The sequence below is a fragment of the Protopterus annectens genome, chromosome 14.part0 (assembly GCF_019279795.1).
Source record: "Protopterus annectens isolate FY-2018-M chromosome 14.part0, PAN1.0, whole genome shotgun sequence".
In the NCBI taxonomy this organism is placed as follows: Eukaryota; Metazoa; Chordata; order Ceratodontiformes; family Protopteridae; genus Protopterus; species Protopterus annectens.
Window position 1 is genome coordinate 21,732,654 of NC_056748.1, and position 23,845 is coordinate 21,756,498.

Genomic DNA, 23,845 nt, shown 5'->3' on the forward strand with positions numbered 1-23,845 from the left:
TGAGGGGTTCTACTGTTCATGACAACATTTCTACTCATCCATAATATTCCGACTACAATCCTAACCCATTTAAATCTTAAAGAATGCCTGGCTACTAATTACTCTTTTCACGAAAACTTATCAAGGATACCAGAACTTGTCAAAGATTTGGGATGCATGGCTAGGCATACAAAGGCCCTTGTGGTTGTTATCCTAGGTTCCTAAGAACCTATAATAAACTGAATAATACAGAAATAATGTTTTTTCTGGCCTGTCAGACACATTAAAAAATTTTGAAAAAAAAACTTCTGAAATTAAGAAACCTGCAAATAAGCAATGCATACTTAAATGACTGTCTATCAAGAAAGACTGTGCCAAAAGGGTTGAGGTACTTTAAATTTCCTAATGGTGTAGGATCGGGTACAGTTTTTTTTTTTTGTTTGTTTACAGAGCACTAATAGAAATGTTTGACCATCATGGTTTTGAATTAATGACAGCCATCATTTTTCTCAATTAAGCGATCAAAGAGCTTTTTACTGACATTAACAAGTTTTAATACTAAGATCGCTCAAGATTTACTATTTTCTTCCTATCTTTTGAAAATAAGAATATTTTTCCCGAGTAGATAAATGTGGCAACACAAGTTTTAATAGAAAAAGTAAAAAAAAGCTCAAGAAGAATTTAAAGGAGTATAAAGACGGGACGGTGTAACCCTGGAAAGTCAATGTGCAAGAACTACTCAGAAGCATCAACAAGCTAATCAAGACGAGAACAGGAATACTATTTTTAATGGAGGTGACACTAACAATGATAACTGTGTGTGTGTGTGTGTGTGTGTGTATATATATATATATATATATATATATATATATATATATATATATATATATATATATATACATACATATATACATATATATATATACATATATACATATATACACACACACACACACACGCTAAACACTAGGAGTCAAATGTCAACAAGTCCCACACAGTTTTTGATCCCTCAGACCCTTTACAATTTCCTCCTACCAGGCAGTCGGAACACATTGTGAATCGACATAGGAGTGGGAGCAAGAATACGTATGAGTACAACAGCAGAGTTGGAACAAAGGCAAATCAAGGGAGGGACAAAGTAAGTGGCAGAACACAGACATCCTAGTCCTGAAGGAACTGTTTTCAGCTTCCACAACTTTATAGTTATTTACATATTACAAAAGTACATTTTATGTTATTTGAGAATGGTAAAACCGTTGTCCCTTCTCATCACTTTGATATGGCAGTGTTTGATGTAGTTAAAACTGTTCACTAGAAGAACCAATTTAGCAATACAGTTTGAACACATTAACGTCTGGTGACTCGCACCCTTCGCTACTGAAACAATGGCAGGAACTGAATATTGCATTCAGTAAACAGTACATTAATCTCCTCATTAACTATTTTACACCTATAGAGCGAGAGCTCACTGCTAAAGTAGAAGAACAGCATAAGCACTTGAGTGATAACTTTAAAGGGGAAACATATATAAAGAAAGTTGATGCCATGTATCTACAAGTCATGGCGTTTAGTGACAGACTTCAACAAACAAAACACAAGAAGTTAGTCAGAGATTACCATGACTTTGTAACAGGCCAAATTTTCATCTGGCCGAAGTTTAATGCTATTAACACTAATAATCGGAACTATTCTACTGTCATCCAACCGTCGAATACTAACATGTTTCATGCCTCACATGTTCCAAACAGCAGTGCCGCTTTAAGTACTGGTTCCTATAACAACGTCAGTGCATTGGTAGAGACTATGCAAGCAGAGCGCCAAATTATAATTGAACCTTCCCTTCTGGCAAACACACCACCACCGAACCAAGAAGGATTAAAAAATCAAAATCAAATACAACCAAAGGGTGCGAGACCCAAAGATGGTTCCTCTGCTACTAATATAGGTTTTTTACCTTTTCCGGTGAAGTTTCGAGCACACAACAGGACCCGGTCGAACAGCAGAGAAAGAAGAAAGAGAAAATACTCCGAAGAGAACACTGAGTTAAGGAGAAAGCAAAGGACTTAATAGACTTACTGTTTAATTTGTCAAGTAGATCACTGAATGAATATGAAACTAGCCTCCTTAACAGAGGCTTATCATTTGTTCCGTCACAGCCAAGCAGCTTATCTGAATTGCTCATAGATTTACGAATATTTTCTAGAAATGTGTCTCTGAAACTGCTATTCAAAGATGAACCAGTGATTGTTCAACGGACCAAGAACTATTATAAGAAACCTAGTGTCTATATACCAGACACTCCAGGCATTGTTAATTGTTTTCTACAAGTTTGTGAACATGAATTCTATGAGTATTTTTCTAATACCACGGATTATAGAACAAAGCGTCATTTGTATCATAACTTGAGCTATAATGAGAAAATAGCACTAAAGAATTTTAAGAAAGATTTAGATCTTGTTATTAAGCCTGCTGATAAGGGTGGTGGCCTCGTTTTGATGGACACCCCTTTTTACAATGAATTAATGTATAATATGTTAGGCGATACTGAGAAGTATATAAACATTAATTATTTAGATTTAGATAGATTAATTTTTCAGGTACATGACGCTTTGTACGAATTGTTGATGTGTAGGCAGCTGTCCAAGGAGCTATATGATTATTGTCTCATTGAATGCCCATTAGTTCCATTGATAAAGGGACTTCCAAAAATGCATAAACAACAAACTCCTCCACCACTACGTCCCATAGTGGCAGGAGACAAATGGCTGACTGAAAACTTATCTATTTGTTTAGAATCCAAACTAGGACCCTTAGTAAAGACTATTCCAACCATATTGAGAGACACCCAGCAACTATTAAATGACTTAGCATGTATTGATCCAGATATGGTACTGACATCATCTTTGCTCTTAGTAGCTATGGACGTCAAGAACTTATTCACAGTTATACCGAATGAACAAGGTATTGACGCCATTAGAGAAACAATGTGTAGGAATACCATCATTGATAAAGATACTCAGTCCCTTATAGGTACTTTTTTAGACCTAGTACTTAACAATAATGTTTTCTCTTTCAATGAGAAACTATACAAACAAGTGTGGGGGGTTGCTATGGGCACCCCCTGCGCTAATTCATACGCAAATCTGGTCATGCACAATTGGGAATATCATCATGTTTTCAACAGTAAATATGAAGCAAATATAGTGCTGTATAGGCGCTTTGTAGATGATATTCTGTTGCTTTGGAGAGGTAATAGTGATTCCCTAGAGGAATTTCGGACATACTTAGAGTCTACTACAGATTACCTGAGGTTCACCCTAGAATATTCTAATGATACAATAAATTTTCTGGATGTGACTATTTCTATCAATTTAGATTCTACTATAACCACCAAGATATACAGGAAGGAATGCTGGAAGAATGCTATCCTTTAATATAGTAGTATGTACCCCAGACACATTTTTGCAAACATAGTTAAAAGTCAATATCTGAGAGTTTGTAGGCTATGTAGCAATGAAACTCAAAAGAACCAAGAAATTTTAAATCTGAGGGAACTATTCTTGATGAGAGGATATCCTACTAGTTTAGTAGATGGAATTATTAAAACTATTCCACAATCTATTGAAGGTATACATATCCAAAGTAATTACACCTTCAAGCATAAATTATACGAAAGAAATGAAATGGAAGATACAGAACATAGCCCATTACAATATCTACCTGGATGTCTTGGTTATAGGACACATGTTCCTTTTGTTACCAGATACACCAATGACAATCATAATATTACCCAGATTATAAAAAGAAATTGGAATATTCTAGCAGTTAATCAAGACATAAAGAGAATTGTAGGCAGCACCCCTAGTTTTTGCTACAAGAATAGCAAAAATTTAAAGAGACTTTTGTGCAATGACAGATATACCAAAGGAAATACATCTAATAGAACATCTGATTTAGGGACTCTACCCTGCAATAGCTGTAATACGTGTAAGCATATTATCACAGATATACATTTTTATATACCAGGACTTAACCAGGATTATTATTTTAATGTACAAGCCAATTGTAATACCTCTAACGTTATATACCTGGCTACATGTGACAAATGCCAGGCATATTACGTAGGTTTAACCACGAGGGAATTAAAGAAACGTATCTACAATCATACCTATGAAATTAGGAAAGCGGTTCTGACAAATGTTCTAGCAAAACAAGTCAAAGATTACCCTAATCATAGGTTCTATTTTCGTGTAGTACAAGTTGTTAGAAGGTTGAAAATAGGAGGAGATACCATGACACATCTAGAGAATATAGAACTTGAACGGATTCTGAGATTAAGAGCGCACATATTTCCAGGGTTAAATAGTGTTGTTAGTTTAAAATCCGTACTAGCTTCGAGATAGCCTTGTCACTACCTGATCACTATAGCTATCACATCTGTTTCTCTCATTCCTACCTCTCTTTTTTCCCCCATCACAACTCCTTCCCCTTCCCTCCTTTCTCCTTTCCCATTTCCCCCCTCTCTTCCCCTTCCTCTTTCCCCCTTCTTCCCCTTCCTTTCTCCCCTGTCCCTTTCCACAACCCCCTCCCCCACACTCTCCTTCCCCTCCCCTGCCTTCCTTTCCTTTCTTTTCTTCCATCCTTTCTTTCATCTTTCTTTTCCTTTCTTCCCTTTTTTCCTTGTTCTTCTTTCAGATGTGAATTGATGTGACTATTAATTAGATGTTTTGACATATGATGAATTTCTTACTTATAAGTATTATGTTTTTAATAGAGATTGTATTAATATTAAATATAAGCTATTAATTTATGTTAGTACTTAAGACCGTTCAGACATTACTATTTTATATACTACATATTTCCAATTTTAGTGACGTTAAGCATCATACCTTGTACATATATATATTATTCATTGATTAGTTAATCATATAACATAATGTTAATGGTCAGAGTATACATATCTACATGTTTTCTGATATGCATATATCTATATATGACAACAAATACATATTTATGTACTTATTTTCTTTTGTAGTTGACATCTATGTATTTACATATTTTAATATATTTTATTAATCCATATATGCTCATCTAAGAATCGGTATTGTTTTGAATAATTGATGAATTGTTGCATAGCTAGACACACGAGGCTAAAAACTAGATATGTCTTAGCTAATCATTTTAAAAATTCTTATAGCTAAAAGCACATAGTTTAATGTACTGTATATCAGGCTTTGTTTTGCTTTGATTAGCTTGGCTTCTTGTAGTGCTTTGATACTTTAAGCTAAAATGTGAACATATCACTATTGTCAAAACTATTACAAATCTATACTTGTGTTTTTTAGGAGTGAGCTATAGCTTTATCTTTTAAATGATTCTACCATGCAGTTCAAAATAGAAGTTTTTAAGTAAGATTTGAATGCAATGAATTGATGCTAAGTGCATTATTGTTAGATTATTTAATTGAATGAAAGAAAAAGCGGGAAATTAAGGAATGTTTTTTGCTATATAAGCCTTTGGCTTTCTACTAGTTATTGTAACCTGAAGAAGCATACAGTCTGTATGCGAAAGCGCTTGTTATTTTTAATAAAACCATCAGTTTTGTATCCTTACATCGTGGTGATCTTTGCTTGGTGTTCCTGGGACTAATTATGAAAAGTTAATTGTATTCACAGATGTTATTAATTTGTAATTGATAAATCCAGAAAGGTACACTTCAGAGTTGTGGAACATGTTTTTGTATCTTTTCAGGCTACAAAACCCATCCAGTGTTGAACAGTTCTATCTCTCTCTCTCTTAAACCTATGCTAAAAATGCAGGCTGCAAAGTTATAACAGATTTTTATAAATTTATATAATATAACAGGAAGTGATATAACATATAAAGCATAAATTAAGAGGTTTTATTGACTGTCCATAATGTGTTAGTAATGAATGTCAAGTGAAATCCTGTTTTGATTTATTTCATAAATTCTTGTGTGTGTGTGTGTGTGTGTGTGTGTGTGTGTGTGTGTGTGTGTGTGTGTGTGTAATACACACACCTTTACACACGCACACACGTGTATGTATATTATATACGCATTATATATACACACACACATGTATATACATATGTATGTAAATACAGTGGATATAAAAAGTGGCCACACCCCTGTTAAATGCCAGGTTTTTTGTGATATAAAAAATGAGACCACAATAAATCATTTCAAAACTTTTCCCACCTTTAATGTGACCTATATCCTGTACAATTCAATTGAAAAACAAATCTGTTAGGGGAAAAAAATATAAAAAATAAAAAACGTACAATAAGCTGGTTGCGCAAGTGTGCACACCCTTAAACTAATACTTTGTTGAAGCATCTTTTTATTTAATTACATTTAAATAGGGAGGGTGGGGTTCAAAGAAAACAGTTCTGATTAAATCCAAGATACTTTTTGTTGGAAGAAAGTGCTTAACTTCTATTCTTTGTATCTGGTTTTACTGAATGTTGGGGTTTTTCACATATTCCATTGTTTGTTTCCTTCTCTATTCTGCCACTTTTTTGGTTATCAGCATTTTGTATGGTGTAATATGCCACTGAATGATTTCTTTGCGAGTTTTTGGCATCCTTTGGTGGAAGCATGGATTCAGATGAGGTAAATCAGCAACTACTCTCCTCAGAGACTTTTTAGACCTTTGTGCAGAAATACGCACTATGAAATGTGACCACACCTTTCTTGCTGCCGTGGTGTTATAAATGGCACAGCAGTGAGGAATTCCACTGTATCTAAGCAGATTGAGTTGGCTTTAGGACAAGGCCTATAGCAATCAGGACATTTTACCCTGTAACCAGCTGGCTTTGGAATGCCTCAGGGGACACTGTAGTCATGAACTATGTAAGATCGAACACTTCAAACAACGAACATCAGGAGGCAAGAGAAGAAACAGGGCTCATATTAGCTAGGCTCTCTGTGTACGAGTCAGCATCGTAAATTTCCAACACAAACACTGGTAACACTCACCAACACAATGAGTGTAGGAACCTACTTTCAGGTACTGTAAATTTTATGTGGGGTTCTACTGTTCATGACAACATTTCTACTCATCCATAATATTCCAACTACAATCCTAACCCATTTAAATCTTAAAGAATGCCTGGCTACTAATTACTCTTTTCACGAAAACTTATCAAGAATACCAGAACTTGTCAAAGATTTGGGATGCATGGCTAGGCATACAAAGGCCCTTGTGGTTGTTATCCTAGGTTCCTAAGAACCTATAATAAACTGAATAATACAGAAATAATGTTTTTTTCTGGCCTGTCAGACACATTAAAAAATTTTGAAAAAAAAACTTCTGAAATTAAGAAACCTGCAAATAAGCAATGCATACTTAAATGATCGTCTATCAAGAAAGACTGTGCCAAAAGGGTTGAGGTACTTTAAATTTCCTAATGGTGTAGGATCGGGTACAGTTTTTTTTTGTTTGTTTACAGAGCACTAATAGAAATGTTTGACCATCATGGTTTTGAATTAATGACAGCCATCATTTTTCTCAATTAAGCGATCAAAGAGCTTTTTACTGACATTAACAAGTTTTAATACTAAGATCGCTCAAGATTTACTATTTTCTTCCTATCTTTTGAAAATAAGAATGTTTTTCCCGAGTAGATAAATGTGGCAACACAAGTTTTAATAGAAAAAGTAAAAAAAAAGCTCAAGAAGAATTTAAAGGAGTATAAAGACGGGACGGTGTAACCCTGGAAAGTCAATGTGCAAGAACTACTCAGAAGCATCAACAAGCTAATCAAGACGAGAACAAGAATACTATTTTTAATGGAGGTGACACTAACAATGATAACTGTGTGTGTGTGTGTGTGTGTGTATATATATATATATATATATATATATATATATATATATATATATATATATAATATATATATATATATATCTATATATCTATATATATATCTATATCTATATCTATACACACACACACACACACACAAGGAGTCAAATGTCAACAAGTCCCACACAGTTTTTGATCCCTCAGACCCTTTACAATTTCCTCCTACCAGGCAGTCGGAACACATTGTGAATCGACATAGGAGTGGGAGCAAGAATACGTATGAGTACAACAGCAGAGTTGGAACAAAGGCAAATCAAGGGAGGGACAAAGTAAGTGGCAGAACACAGACATCCTAGTCCTGAAGGAACTGTTTTCAGTTTCCACAACTTTATAGTTATTTACATATTACAAAAGTACATTTTACGTTATTTGAGAATGGTAAAACGGTTGTCCCTTCTCATCACTTTGATATGGCAGTGTTTGATGTAGTTAAAACTGTTCACTAGAAGAACCAATTTAGCAATACAGTTTGAACACATTAACGTCCCTAAAGAGGTTTCTGGAGGTTTAGTGATTAGGGAACAAAACCCACAAGAAAAAAAGAGGGTTTTCCGGCCTGTGAATCATCCTTCAGTTCAATTTTTTTGAAAAAATAATAAGTATCCCTTTCACAGGATTTTTATCAACAGCAGTAAGTGAGGCATGAACAACTTAACTAAGGGTGAGAGGAATTTACTAATTACAATGGAGAATGACAAAAACACCAGTATTATGAAACCAGGTAAGGGGAGGAGGAGTGATATGTGATGCCACTGATTATTCCACTGACACATCTACTATTTTACGTGATGAGGACACACTTGAGCAAGTTTCAAGGAATCAAATCAATTTAGCATATAGGCAATTTTAATAACCAATCATATAACTGTACATGCAAGTTTATATTACGTTGGATACACAAGAATTTTTGGAAAACCCATCCTCTGTTATGCCATCCATATATGTAATTCCCAAAGTACACAAAGATATATTACATCTGTCCAACAGGCCTATTGTTAATAGCACTAAATTCTAAAACCTACCCGTATGTGTTTTTAATTGATAGGCTGTTAAAACCAATAACTGAGATAAAGACTCCCATGTTGAAGGATTCCTAGGATTTTTTGGATGAATCGTAGATGATTTACTTAAAGAGAACTATTTTTTCCTTACAGTAGACATTAAGGATTTGTTTTCCTGTATACCCCAAAACCTAGGACTGGAATATTTCCATTACGCATTACTGCAATGTAGTTTTCTTACTAGTCTTGAAATCAACTTAATTTGTGATTGTTTGACAGTGGTTTTATAAAACTATATATTTTTGAAGGCAAACTTTATAGACAAAATAAAGGAATGGCAACAGGGGCATCTTATGTCCCCTTATTTGCCAATTTGGTTTTGTACACTTGGGAAAAACTCTCTTTTTCCCTTCTACATACTATGAGCATTGTATTCATTATTTAAGATATGTTGATGATTTATTTATACCATGGGACTGCACCAAGGAAGGAGTAAATGAATCTGTTAATTTCATGAACACCACCACTAAATTTTTAGAATTCACTGACACCTTGAATCTTCAGGAGGTGAACTTTTTTGGAAAAAGGGTCTTTTATTTACACTTTAAAAGTTTGCATCCTTTTTCACTTAAGGACTCAAACACCATTTTATTCACCTAGCACATACGATTTCTTGAAGAGAAGTTTTTAATTATGAAAGGAAAAAGCTGAAGATATATTTTATACAGAGGTTATTCTGAGAACCTGGTTAGTAAAATTAGTAATGAAGTCTTTGAAAAGTGGGGAATTGATTATAAACTGTTTCCAAGGGTTGGATTGGACGATACAACAAGACCAGATGCCACCTCTACCATAAAATGTCTGGATGATCAACCTTTAAAGCATTGGTGCTTCAATATAATTCTAAAAATAGTGTCAAAGATATTAAAGAAAACTGGAGTGCTTTCAAGTCCAAGGAAGGGACTTCTACAATAGCTGGATAAAATATAAGATTTGTTTGTAAAACTGATATGAATTCTAAGACAGTTTGAACAGCAAAGAATATGTCTAAATTCCAAAAACAATAACAACAAATGTGGAAGTTGTTCCCAGTGTAAGTATACACTAACAGACACTAGTATTATTTTAGATAATGATAAATCATGCCAGGTTTTACACACTGGGAAATGCAATAACAAAGGGTTGCTTATATTGCAAAGTGCAATATGTGTTCTAATTTTACACTGGTAAAAAAGGGGGGTTCAGGAAAAGAATTTACGAGCACAATTATGACATTTACAGAGGGAACTGTAGTTTGTCCAAAGTTTATTAATTTTAAGTTCAGTACAGTGGAGCAAGTTTTGTAAGAACAAAAAGGAGGTTGTTGGGAAAACAGATAAGTACAGGGAACTACTATGGCAGTAAAGGCTGGATGCCACTACCCCTCCATGTTTGAAAGGTTCCTTCTTGCTTAAACCTGTGTTAAAAATGCAGACTGCAAAGTTTTATGAATACAACAGATTTTTACAAGTTTATGTAACAGGGACTGGTGTAACATGTAAAACAAAAATATTAATACATTTTATCATCTGTAGTGTGTTGAGATTTTATTTTTTCATTATTTTGTTTTATGTTACTTCATGTATTTGCATACACACACACACACACTTTTAACATGATTCTGAATGTATGTATCACATTTTACTTTTTTATTTTAAATGACAAAATTTACTATGCCTTTGAGAAGTTAAGCACAAGTTATTCATGCCAGTATTTGAATATGGAGGGTGGGGTTCAGTGAAACTAGCTCTGATGAAGTGTAAGACATTACTTGTTGGATGAATGCACTTAACTTCTATTCTTTGTAACTGTTTGTATTAAACCTTGATATTTTTCCCATATTCCCAAGTTCGTTTATGATTACCTGACTTTAACTGCACAGCTCTGAAGTGCCCTTAAGTCTCATATACATAACACAAGCATAAGGCTATAAATCAAAGTGTAAAGGGATGATGATGAAACAGGAAGTTCAAGAGATAAAAAGAGATTAGGATTTTGGATGAAGATGCTTCAGGACAATAATAAACAACCATACAGAATAAATATTTCATAAAGCAGAAGAAGGTATTCTAAGAACTAAGCCAACATGGGAACAGAGAAAGATGATTTTACCAGTAGGGTTGACTGCAAGCAAGGGTATAGAAAACAGGCAAGAGGAGTTTGAATTTACTGGAGGAAATTATCAAAGAAACCAAGATACTGAGAACAAATAACCAGACAGGTAAAGCATTAGAGTTGGAGAAGGCCACGAAGAAGCTCCGGCTGCAAGTTAGAAAGAACCTTTCCTACCGAGGAGTGACAGAGTACAGCAAGAAAGTAAGGGACAGGGGAGTCCTAAGTGAAAGACCAGCTGTAGTACAGTTTTAAGAGTAGAACAGAATTTGATAACTAGTACAGCCTGTAAAACACTGCATGACAACTGTAAGAATATTAAAATGAAGTTAGAAAAGATCAGGAAGAGAGACAGGAAATGCAATTCATGACGAAACAACGGGAGGACATGAGTATAGCTGTGAAGTGTGCTATAAATCCATAAGGTGTAAGGTTTTTACTTGAAATTGTCTGCATAAGTATTTTATACTCAAAACACACTTCAGAGACTTTTTTCTCTGGTACACAGGTAACAAATGATGGAGGTGTGATGGGAAGGAGAGGGATAACTAGGAACATGTTTTGGGAAATGCAACAAGTTGGCAAATTTTTTAAAATTCCCTAAAAGTACTTTGTCAGAAATGTTGGGAGAGCAAATTATTTTAACTAGACAAATTATTCTTTTGAGCTGTGACTTAGGATTTGAATTTCCTAGAAAAAGTAATTTCTTACTATGTTTAATGCTACTGACTGCCAAAACGCAATTACTAAAAAATTAAAACCAAAATCTAAACCAAGTTTAACTGAAGTACTGAATATTGTAAAGAAATAACAGAACTGGAGGTGGGATCTTTAGAAAAAAGGAAGAAGTAAATTACACAGAAATAAATAGAATTTGTGGAAATAAAATGCACAGAATAATGTTAATGAGGAGTAAGGCTTTAATTGAGCAACTTATTTTATGTTAGAGGGAATGATAACTGTTAAAGGAAAATATATGGATATAACGCATTAAAAGTTAAAAATGTTATCCTGGTTTCTTTTCTCTTCTATTAATGTACTTCGAGCACCCTTAAGTCCACTAACACCTCAGGCAGATTTAACACTAACTTTGCTAATGACTACAAATCCTTCTTGATATCCCCAATTGAAACTCACACACACTACTTTACTTCTACCCACTCTCTAAGTAAGTGAAACAACATATCCCTCAACTCAAAGGTTTACCCCACTGCAAAGAAAGCTGCAATATTTAATTTCTAAGTCCCCTTGCAAACTACTAAAATAACTGAAGTCTTCCTCTTCCAAGTTTAACTCTTTCCACCATTCCTTCCTTAGGAATTTAACAGACTTTATAGCCAAGCCCCTAACCCACATTTTATCCTTTCACTTATGACAGCAATTGTGCCTCTTGCCTTTAAACATTCAACAATTAGTCTTCTCTGCAAACCACTACACAGGATTTCAAGGACTACAGGACAATGTCAAATCTATGCCCATTTCAAAAGTATTATACAATCAATTATTCAAATACATTAACAGCTATACCCTTCTACCCGACCGGCAAGATGGCTTCCGTAACTATATTAGCACTACAACTGGCCTCTTAACTGCTACAGACAATATCTATAGTAATATAAATGGCAGACAAATATCAACAGTTACTATTTGTTGACATGACTCAAGCTTTTGAAACTGGCAATCATGAAATTCTACTAAACAAACAGCTCAGCTTCTGAGATAAGGTCATTACATTGCTCAAAAATTGCCTTCAAAATAGGTGCAAACATCTTTCTCCAACCTCTACCAATGGGTGTAAAGGTAACCATAAACTGCTTATACATTACAAAAAAAATAATAATCTGCCTCCTCACAAAAACATTCTAAGATCCCAAAGACTAAAAAGTCACTAACCTACCAAGTAACTCCATCACCAATACTAAAGTCATATATCTGTGACTTACATTAACCCCCTCTCACTTCTGTAATACATACAGATAACATTACAGAGTACTATCTCAACTTAGTAAATGTGAAATGTTACAGCATAACGCATCTCCAATTGCTAGGACAGCAACAGCAAAACATATATTTATTATACCTAAACTGGAGTATTACCTACCTCTTATAGCACTACCTCTTCATTCAATACCCACAAAATACAAGTAACATGAAACAAGATTTTCAAATATGCCCTCCTAGCAGACTCTAAAAACCCACCACTGTGACATAATTCACAATTTGAAATGGCTCCTCATACCAGAAAAGGTCACTTTACTTTTCAGTTGCCTAGATTTTAAAATTTTCCAACTCAAGGTATTACCTACCTTTGAGAAGAAATTTTTTAACAAACATCATACTCACGAAGAATAGTCAGGAAAACAATCCTACTCTTAAAAGACCTCCATTTTAAAATTGCATTTGATCTGAAAGTGTTCTCTCTCTGTCTGGACCACCCATCTGGAGCCATGTACCTCCAGAAATAAAATACCTAGCCTCACTAAGAGAGTTCAAATAACACTATATAACCAACTCAGCAACTGCTTCAAAAGCAATGGCTAACAGTAATTTGGGAGCCTTCAACCATGCTTATATCCAACTTTAGAGCACTGGCTAGTACCTCATTGTTTGTGTGCGTCATTTATTTATCTTGCTATCTTCTCTAATAGCCTTGTCTATCTCACATAATTAATGTCCTTCATACTATTTCTCCAATAGCCTAGTCGACTCATCTTCTTGAATTATTTGACAGATGGCTCTTAAAACTGTAATCTCTGTCATTTTTTGAGACTGGGTGTAATATCATTACTTGTACATAACCTGCATAACATCATCCTATCATCTATCTAGAATGACACTACACTTTACTAATATGTTTATCTACACACACACACACACACACACACACACACACACACACACACACACACACACACACACAAATATTTTATGTTTAGCTCTCCAAGTTTAATTTTTACCTGGACTATGGCAGAAAAAGGTCAGCTGATCAACCCTCATTAAATAAATACATACTTATGACATTGTTTAAAATGTGAAACTTTAAAATAGATGCTTAAAAAGTATATTTACAGCTGTACAGCATCTCTTACTTTTATACAACTTATTAACAGTTTATATGCTTATCCGTCTAGCTTATTGATAGCACAGCTAGATTACTGACAAATATACGCATGTTATCAAGACAGCTGTATGAAACTGGAGATGGCTGCAAGTATGCCTGCTTTTTATGCAGCTGTTAAGATACATGAAGCTACTGTAAATTGATTGTTATGCTATAAACTACACAGTCACTGTAAAATACCACGCTTGCAGTCCAGCCCACATACATACTCAAAACAGATAAAAATGAATAAATAAAAATGCAATGCATGCATACCTCGAGCAAAAAAACAAAAATTCAGATTCTGCTTCCACAGTGGACCTTGTAATAAAAGGCTTATAACAGAAACAGATGACTTGATTATGCTTTTCTGGACATGCATGATACTAGTAAAATAAGGTACTTAAGCTTACAGGCTAAAGAGAGCCCTCCAACAGAAAAGAATGCTATCCTTCTATGTGCAAATCTCACATAAAAACAGAAATAGTGGCAAACTCTCAAGTTTACAAGCTTGTTAATCTTACAAAACATAAAACAAATAAAATAAATACAAGCATCATCACATTAGATGATGACTCTCGGTCTGTTAAAAGGATTTTTGACAACAGAACAGATATGCAGCACAACAGCTGAACCTTGAATTTAACAGTAATACAGAGATACAAAGACAGAAAGAGAGAGAAAGCCCTTTGGCATAGCATAGCTAAAAAATCACAACTTTATTACTGGCTACTAAAAAAGCCACTAAGAAAGAACTTTTTGTTTTTAGGAAAAAAGCAAAAGCTTTACCCTAATTATGTTCTCACAATAACCTGAAAAACTGGAGAGCTTAAAAAGCCTCGCATGTAGAAATAGAGGACAAAAGCCTTGGAAAACACATTAACTAGCTAACAGAAAAACACCTTATTTTGCCCAGATGTAGCAAGACTGTGGCAGCAGACACATTCCCATCTTCAAGGCATCCCACATTCCTCCAAATCCATTTGTTGTTTTGTGATCACTCACTTTCTCCAACAAGATAGCTGACAAGAAAAACATCATCACTTCATTTTAAAAAAGTATTTTCCTACACCATTCCTAAATCGAATTTTATAAATACCTTTATTAAATATATAGCATTTAAACAATGAAATGGGCACAAATACAGTTATAGAAAAGAAAAAACATTGTACACATTTTCATGCATTATATTTTTTAGCAATTATCATTCACTACAGTATTACATAACTTGCTCAAACCCTGCATTCCCTTAAAATTTCTCTCCTCCTCCTGAACATTATTCTGCATATATTATTCCCATACATTCCATTTAGTCATATGTACTTTTCTCCTTCCCCTTTCTAAAGATCCTGCCTCCAATTCCTTTACCTCCTTTACAATATTCAATACCTCAGTTACAGATGGTTTAGATTTTGATTTTCCAATAACTGCTTTTCTGGCAGCCAACAGCATTATGCTTAGCAATACCTTACTTTGTCAAGCCACTGCAAAACCTACATCACAGCTACAAAGAATCATTTCCTCCCCCAACACTTCTGACAAAGTACTCTATAGAGATGTTTTGTTTTTTTTTTAAATCTGCTACTTCATTAACCCCCACAAACAAAAAAGCACGCTCATAATTACCTCTCTCTTCTTTACCCTCATAACTCCAGCAATTGCCATCTACCCAAGGAACTTAGCTGCATACCTAGGAGCCATACAAATGTCCTCACACTGTTGCTCTGTATACAAGCATTCTATGGAATGTAGTAATATGCACTTAAAATTTTTAGTTCTAGACCAAGTCACCCAAGACCCTAGAGGAGGTGACTGGGAGACTCGTCTGGAGAATAAAGAACTTGTATGGCAATTAAAATGAAATGCAACAAAATCTCCAGGCTTGAACGATAGTATTAGTATAGCTAGTGTTTTAAAACTAAATAGAGAGAAACTATGAATTAACTATTTATTACCCTCTGGGCTCCTACTAATACTTCTTTATTAGATGAAGAACTTCTCATTTTTACTTTTACTGTATTTTATTGTATTAATGTTTAACCAATCTACACCATCAGAATTTTTTATAACAAAACATGGAGAAATATTTATGCATAAACACATACACATTTTAACATTGTATTGCAATTTTTATAAACTTTATTTATGGCATGTTATTTATGTAACACACAAATACATATATATTTTTGTACATATATCTATTTTTACATAAATATGTTTTCATTATATTTATATATATAATTTTTCAACCTTTTAATCAGATTTTAAACTAATAAGCCTGATAGTAATATTGGTGTTATGGAGGGTATTGACCTTTTAAATCTCCGATTGTTACAATTAAGGATTCAAACTGCAAACTAAGTGATCACATGGTCAATTTTAAATGGTATAAAACAACTTTGTTTTTGATTGTTCAACATCTTGATAAAGCCTGGTAGGAACCAGGCGAAAGCGCTTGATGAATTTGTTTCTCTATTTTATTTTACACATTAAAAGTTATCAAAAGTTTTTCAAACTGTTCTACTTTTATTCATTCACGTTTGACATGCATTTGCGAGTTTCTGGACCAAGTTTCTTCATCCGTGGAGTTTTATTTGCTCTGTATACTGCCTTTCCATTCCCTCTTCCAACTATTTTCTACCCTCTCTTGATTACTTCTTGTAGTTATTGTGCAGTATTTTATAAGCCATATTAATTACCCAACTCAGGCCAAGAGACAAAGAGAAGGAATAACATCCTGCAGGAGTAACAAAAGAATAAACTGGAGTGGGGGAGGGGTGCAGCACTGCAAGAGTGATCTGCTCAGGTACGTACTGTTATGGCAAGTTTAATTATACAACTGTATTATGTTCGTCATTAGGTCACTGTTGCAGTAATATAAAGCTAAATGGGATAACTGACAAAGCAAAAATAGCCAGCAATGAGGAACAGGGGTCAGAGTCTTGGAACCCCCAGAGAACATGTCTAGCAAATCCTGCGCTGGCCCAGGAGAAACAGTCAATCTTGTAGTGCTTAGTTAAAGTGTACACAAATAAGCTGCTTCCTCTAGAACAGTTATACGGTCCACCCCTTTCCAAAATCGCCTGTAAGTACCAGAGCTCTGATGGAACAAGCTTTGACCTTGCGTGGAAGAGAATTTCCATGGTGAGAATAACAAAAATGCATGAAATGGGATAGCCATTTACAAACTGTGTTTTGACACAAGCTGTCCTTTTTTTTTTCCATCATATGAAATGAAGAGCTAATCAGAAGGTCTAAAGCCCTTAGTCTTATCAGTGTAGCATCTGAGATGCCTATTGATATCAACGGTCAGTAGGATTCTCCATTTCCTATTTTGTGGTTCAGGAATGAAAACAGGGCGACAAACAGCTTGATTTTAAAGTAAATTCTGAGACTTAACAAGATAGTGTCAACATCCCTAGCCAGTTAATCTTGCATAATTTTAGTATCTGGACTGAAGGTGAATCAGTTAATGTTACCAACAATTTCCTGAACAATATAGGAGGATTCAGATCTCTTCAAGTGATTACCACTGTAATCCATTCTGAAAATCACTTGATGAACTTGCTTTTCTAATGGGCTACCTCAAACTAACACAAAAGAACCAAATAGGCTACATCATGGAGTACTCAAAACTTTGGCAGTGAGTTTGTACACTCACTGCAGGAGATCTTCAACAAATCAATGGCTAGTGCTGAAATCCCTCAGGACTAGAAGTCAGCAACTGTTGCATTCCTGTACAAGAGGGGAGCAGAAAACTCTCAGTAACACGTCTTTTAGGATAACAGTGGCAGGGAAAGTCATAGGGAGAATCCTTATGGAAAACTAGTAACACTTCGATAGGATAGCAATCTTTAACACAGCAACCAATATGCGTTCATAGCCACAATAGCATGTCAATCAAAACTGGCCCAGTTTTATGATGGGGTTACAGGTGAACTTGAGAGGAGACTACTAGTATGCATAGGTTCATCTGATTTCAACAGGGCCTTTGACTCGATAATACACAGAATGCTAACAGGAAAACTGGATGGATACTGTGTATGGCCAAGATGAAAGAAATGGACAGCTACATGGATGAATGGTAAGACAAACAGGGTAGTGGTGAGGAGGACACTGTCAGGAACTATGGAGGTGACTAGTGGAGTACCACAGGGAGCTACTCTGGGTCCACTACTCTTCAGTGTACTTGTCTCAGACATCCCTGACAGAATACAGATTAGAATCAGCATCTGTAACACATATACAGACTTCTTAGGGTACACGTATGCCTGTCTTACAGCGCAATCTCTGACCCAAATCTAATGAATCTGCTGCAGATCCGTAAATCAAATGGGACTACAGATACTCATTCCAGGGACTTAAATATGGCCTATGACTTAAAAAGGACATGCTGGAGGGCCAGATTTGTCTCCTAGTGACTGCCATGTCTTTGGAATAGGCTTCCAATTCATGTGAAGCAGAGCAGCTCTAGGACACTGTTTAAAAGGAACCTGGACGAGTGGATGGGGCCCTGTAAATTCTTCCCGGGGATAGTGACCACAACCCTCCTAGACATTGGCAGTCATTACTGAATACAATCTTGGGTATTGATGAGAGTATCTATGGTATTACATTGGGATGAAACGTCTAGGCTTGAAATGACCACCAGGTCGATAGCCTAGTAACCTCCTATGATTTAGGTTGATTAAGTAGATGGGATTTCAATGATTCACAGAACAAGTCTAAGTTCAGTTGGAAAGGATTCCCAATAGTTTGGGAACAAGAATTGAGAAAGCACTGTCACAGGCATGAACTTTGGAAAGTAGGATTTCTGTTAATGGACCAGTACAATTCAAATAAGAAACTGAACTGGCATTTCACAGCAGGATTTATTTATTGAGAAGAAATATCAGGTGTACATTACATATCTGGCCATCAGAAAACAGGCAAGACCTGTATTAGTAAAGATGTAATCATGCCAGCAAAAAAGGCTGCTCCCGACAAAACTGTGACAAAGGGAAAAATGTTAAACATGGGGCTCAAAAGAATGTCTATGGAAAATGATTATTCATTGTGTACCAGAGAGAGTTGAGATTTACTGGAGGAAATTAGGAAAGCAGTCAAGGTACTGACAGCAAATATCATGGGAGGTAAAGTAACTGAGTAGAATGAGGCTAAGCAGGAGACTAATAAGAATACAAGAAAACAAAGATGGGACAGGGGAGTGCAAAGCAAAAACCCAGCTCTGATAGAGTATCTCCTCTTTTAGATTCATCTAAAACCTCTAACAGGCACTCAGCGCTTGGGCAAGAATGAAAAAGTGGAACCTACTTGCATCTTCTCATGGGAACAGGTAGAAACATGTGCCTCAGCTCACACACTCTGAGGTAGAACCACTGGCAAAGACTGGGGTCATGTAGACATGCTGTCCATAAGGGTTAGGGCTTTACTTCTCTATGATAAACAGAGCTGGCACCCTGAGTTTTTCCTTACTAACTTCCACTGCTACCTACAAAACCACCACTCCCATTCTGACCCATACCCTCTCTTAGCTCCCTCCCCCCTGCACATAGTCCTCCCTCCAAGAAATTTCTATTTACTTACCACAGTCAAAACACATTTCTGACCCCTTAAGCCCCATATTATTCTACAAACCCAGCCTTCCAATGGTGGTTAACATTTAAAATGTATCCACTCATCTTTCCAGTGCCTCTGTCTCATGCTTTAACCAGTCGACACCACACGTACTTTTACTCAGGCTCTCTCTGTACACTCTCTCATTCTAGTTATCCTTTCTACTCCAAATATACAGACCGCCACTCTTTTTTTGGTATACTACCTACCAAAGTAAACTTCTGCAATACACCCTGAAATCATAACCACCACAACTACAAACAAAGACTACCCACTATCCCCTACTTCCCTACCACTCCAGGGTTCATCTGATCCCCCCCCCCCCTTCCTTCACTAACTTAATCAAGGTTATGTATGGTGTTCTATACCATCTACAGAGCAACATTTCACATAGATAACATATCAGATCAACCCTTTAATTGTTTTTACACAGCATCCATGCAACCCCCACTCTACCTCATCCATTATTTTTCCACCTTCTCCCATACTCCTTTGCCCTAAGTCATAAAAGAGTACTTAACCCTTCCTTTTTCCTTACTTAGCCAAACTTCTTTCCAAACACCTACACTAGAAGCTTAAGTGATACTTCCCTTACACTTTACTTTCTACAAATGAACGCATGTCAGTTGAATGAATACCAACACAACAAAATCACCCACTAAGAAGGTTAACAAAAGCCAGAAAAATGAACAACCAACTAATCAAATACCACACTCATCAAAAATGAAAATATAATAAAACTCCCATTACCACAAAACAAATGAAGAAAAATGAGTCAGTCAGCACCTTTTACAGGAGAGCTACACCTCCCCATCTCCTGTACTTGCATATATTAAATCCATGATCGCAAAATAATGAAGAAGTCATCAACTCTGTGAACTCTACTATTCTATAGTAGCACAGCTCATTTTCAACAAAACAGAGAGCTCTACTCTGACACAAAAGTAACTTGCTACACATATGTTTTGACATAATTCATTGCTTACAATCTTTAATAGTGGCCGATTTCAATCCACTGCTAATCTAAACAGCTTCAAATCAAAACCAAACTCCTTTATACAAGTTATATCACTCTTTTGCTTCCTTAAAGCTTTTAAAGTTTTACCTCCTTCCCGTCTATAGTTTATTTATTTACTTACTATTTGTTATGTGGATATGTAAACTGGTCCTTCTCAACTGTGAACCAGGCCACATGAACAAAGTCTGATGTGTGTGTGTGTGTGTGTGTGTGTGTGTGTGTGTGTGTGTGTGTATGTATATATCTGCCCACACATGCACAACTGTGAGTGCACACACACATATAAGCAATATAGTACAATCATCCAGAACGCTTTTCCAGAGGGGAAGAAACTCAGCAACCCACAAAAAAACCTCACCAAGTAATTTCACATCTGCTTCATTGGGTTACTGCCCCCCCACCACCATTCATGCATCCACCAACCCACCAAAGCCAATATTTTAAGTTATATGCCTCATCCAAACAAACGTACCAGCTTTCCAGGTACCTTGCCTGGTTATCTCCTCAACTTAACTCAAATGTTTATCGGATTCTTCCTATCATTCAAGCTTTAGCTCATTTTTTCTTTTTTCTTTATCCATTAAGCCAAAATTACCTATACTGCATACCTTACAAATTATGGCATCCCTATGTTCAACAGCTTAAACACGGTTAGCCTAGCTTTTTCACTCCTAGCCTCAATTCACCACCTCACAAACTTGACACTTATGAATTTCTTTGAGCCATTTATCAAAAGGTGATGTCCACAAAAAGATACTTAAACACAAAAAACAGTGGCACCATCACCATCCTTACATCTTCTATTCTTAGTCACAAAGAACAGACACACCTACTCCACTTACCCAGCATTCCTAACCTTTTTAAACAGATCCACCTAGTTTTTCCTCCATAGTATCCACAACACTGTGGTAAACTCCAATACTTATCTCTTCTCCTCTTGAACATGGTATCCCACAGTCCCAAACCACTAAAATTACCCACCATTACTACCAAAGACTACTGCAGGTGAACCTCAAACAAAAAAACTCTTCAAATTCCAAAAAAAAAAAAAAAAAAAAAAAAATCAGCAAATCAGCTAAAAGCATCATCCAATCATCTGCAAATGGATCACAAATACGCCTCTTCACCAGTTCTTCCATCCCTTTAAATGCAGTCTTATTCTCCACTAGTTTTTCTACCACTATCAAAAACAGACATGTAACTCACTCTACTTTTACGGAGTCAGACAACCAATCTGCTGCTATATGCACCCAGGGGACCTGCATTTTGCTTCTACACCTCCAAGAAATCCCATCCCCCAGGCACTTACTGCAGCATGTTAAACAAAATCCACAAGCATAACAGTGTTATACACTTGCTGACGGACAAGCAGTACAGCTAGTAACAAAAAATACCAAGGAACCAACAAAGCTTTAACTAACGCTCATCCACAGAAACATCCAGTTGACTGACAAAGAAAAAACACCACTGTGGTAAAAGGCAATTAAGAGCTTTCATCCTCGAAGAGGACTTTATCAAAACCTTAAGGCACTAACTTAAATAACAAATGCTTACAATTAGATAATCGATGAAACACTGTACAACCTTGTCATTAGAACTTCCAATAAAAGCTAGCCAATAGAAGTTGAACATCTACTAAAACTAATTGGCTTGCTGAGAAGCTCTAGCACAAACAACAGGAATGCATATCTGAGTAAGTGAACTTAGAAGATAAAGTGCTGCTTGTATCTTAAAACAGGTACAATATATAAAGTTCTTTCTAGCCACTAACCTTCTCACTTCCTGACTCCACAATATGGTAACAGACAGCAATTTGTACAGGTACATCCTTTTAAACAACCAGCAACAACCATATGTACAGTACTAAACAATAACCTTCCAGGTCTCACAGTCAGTACACTGACATATAATCTTGCATCACTGTTACAGAATAAAACTGGGCAAAAATTCATGTCTTACTACACTAACAGATTGTGGTCTAATAGTTCCTTTACCTCATCTTGGCTATCCTTACTATTCCTCAGCACATGTTCCACTCTCCCTAAAAAGCATTTACAATAAATGGCCATAAACATTAGGATCATAGGAGGTTACTAGGATAATTGTCCTGGGACCCTTACAAGCCTAGCCAAGAGTTTAACCCCAAAAAAGAAACCTCAGTCAGCACCTGTCACCCCTGTCAATGAGGGACAAAGGTGGAACCCCTGGGACAAATTTGTGGTTTCCCATCCACTCATCAAGGTCGTGCTTGAAGAGGGTCAATGAGGTAACTCTGTTTGACATGTATGGGAAGTCTATTCCAGAGACTGGGCAGCCTCTGGGAGACAAATCTGTCTCTCCAGCAGGTTTTGTTGATGTCACATATTAGCGGTAATGCAGGAGGAGTTAGACTTACGGATATGGAGCATCTCTAGTAGGGCAGGGTCCGATATTGCCTTGTAGGCAAGACACAGCTCACCTCTGAGCAATCTAAACAATACAGAGTAAAGTAATAGCGATTTGAGCCTGTCCACACTGGACAGGTGTTGGAGGCCATGGGTTCTCTTTGTGAGGTATTTCCTACCCTTTCCAGTTGGTGCAGGTGTTTGGAGAGGTACATATCAAATGGGGCGTTATACTGAATTATGGAGTTAATGAAGGAGGAGTACAAAGAGGTAATAAGCTCCTTTTTTCCTGGATGCAATCCCTTTACTTATGAGATGAACCAAGTAAAAGGCTTTTCTGACCACTGCCACCACATGATGTTTGAATGTGAGAACGTTGTCAACCCGAGTACCTAGGTCTCTCACCAGGGGTTGTGTGTTTAGGGTGTTGCCGTTGATGTGGTAATCAGTAGGGGCCATGTTTTTGCTGAATGGCATGATAATACGTTTTTTGCGTTGAACTTAAGGCCATGATTTTGGCACCAGTTATTTGTAGCTGTGAGACCCTCTTGCAGTATGTTAATATCATCTGTGGACTCAATGACAGCACCCAACTTAACTTACAGACACTGGACCCCCTTGGAAAGACACCAGAAACTAAGCCAATTGTTGAAGCCAACCATTTTTTGTTGGTATTGTGGCATCATTCTTGGTGAATGCAGGATGCT

At 36.1% G+C, this 23,845-nt stretch overlaps 1 protein-coding gene across 2 annotated transcripts in view; it reads right to left on the reverse strand.

Annotated features, from left to right (window-relative positions):
- Nucleotides 1-23,845, reverse strand: part of OCIAD1 (OCIA domain containing 1) — a 686,887-nt gene that overhangs the window by 651,984 nt on the left and 11,058 nt on the right. The window contains exon 2 of one of the 2 annotated variants that reach the window (XM_044055723.1): nt 15,023-15,142. The exons of the other annotated variant lie outside the window; for it this stretch is intronic. The gene's annotated coding sequence lies outside the window, so the exon portion shown is untranslated. The remainder of the gene's footprint in view (nt 1-15,022; nt 15,143-23,845) is intronic. 2 annotated transcript variants of the gene reach the window in all.